The 1,010-nt window shown below is 42.4% G+C and overlaps 1 protein-coding gene across 1 annotated transcript in view; it reads left to right on the top strand.

The window, feature by feature from the left end:
* LOC100543106 (schwannomin-interacting protein 1) overlaps positions 1–1,010 on the top strand; it is a 22,100-nt gene that overhangs the window by 7,394 nt on the left and 13,696 nt on the right. The window lies entirely within an intron of this gene.

Below are 1,010 nucleotides of genomic sequence, written 5' to 3'. Positions count from 1 at the left end.
GAGAAAGAAAAGGAAAAAGGAAGGGAAAGGAGAAATGGGAAAGGAGAAAGGAAAGGGGAAAGGAGAAAGGAAGAGAGAGGAAAAATAAAAGGGAAGAGGAGGGAAAAGGAAAGAGGAAGGGAAAGGAAAAAGGAAAGAAAAGGGAAAGGAAAGGTGCAGGGATGAGATTTACTGCTCTCGGTTGGTAGGTGGCAATGCTGGGAAAAAATGAGAGAGAACTATATGGAAGTGCTTAATTCTTTATGAACACAAAAACTGGTAGTGTGTGTGGTCTGTAGAGGATTGAAATGCTTTTAGTGAGTTATTAAAAATTTAATCTACATTTTTTTAGTTAATGTAACTCCCATACTGAATTTATTAAAGAGGGACTTGGGGAAGCAGCAGAGTTCTGTGCCTGGGTTGTGTGTGGCCATCGTGTTTTGTTTTCCTTCCCACCAGGAATTGGGTGATAAACTGATCTCAGCGGTTTAAAAACAAGTAATCTGTGATTGATGCTCCTTACTGAGTTTTCTATGCTGTGCATTTGCATTGGTGCCCATCTCTGATAGCTTAATAAGGGCTGACACAAGCTGGTGAGGCTCTGCTTTCTTCTGCTGCTGCTTCTCCTTGTGTTTCTCCAACTGTAAATCACCAGCTAGATATGAAGGGGCCTTGTTTTGTTTTTTTTTTCTCCAGGAAGGCACTTTTGGGTTGGGTTTGGGTTTTTTCCCATAAGGAACATGAGCTGCTGAGGGTTATTTTGCTGAAGGGCTGAGTGAGTTCTGGAGCAATGTGACAAGGACATGGCAGGATGCTGAGCTCTGTGCCTGCTTTTCACCTGCACCTCGTGGAATAGGATTCTGTGTTAGGTGAAGGCTCTGTGTTCATCACTGGCTCCAGCCTTGCCCTGGGCAGACAGCTCTAACAAAATGATTTATGTCGTGCTGCAGCAAAGCAAAGCAGAGAAAAGAAGAATGTGAAAGTTCTTGAGAAAAAACTGGATACAAATGCTAAATGTTCATCCTTTTTTT

Source organism: Meleagris gallopavo, chromosome 11 (genome assembly GCF_000146605.3).
Source record: "Meleagris gallopavo isolate NT-WF06-2002-E0010 breed Aviagen turkey brand Nicholas breeding stock chromosome 11, Turkey_5.1, whole genome shotgun sequence".
NCBI classification, from domain to species: Eukaryota; Metazoa; Chordata; class Aves; order Galliformes; family Phasianidae; genus Meleagris; species Meleagris gallopavo.
The sequence above is the reverse complement of the archived record's forward strand: the minus strand, read 5'-3'. Positions and strand labels throughout refer to the sequence as shown.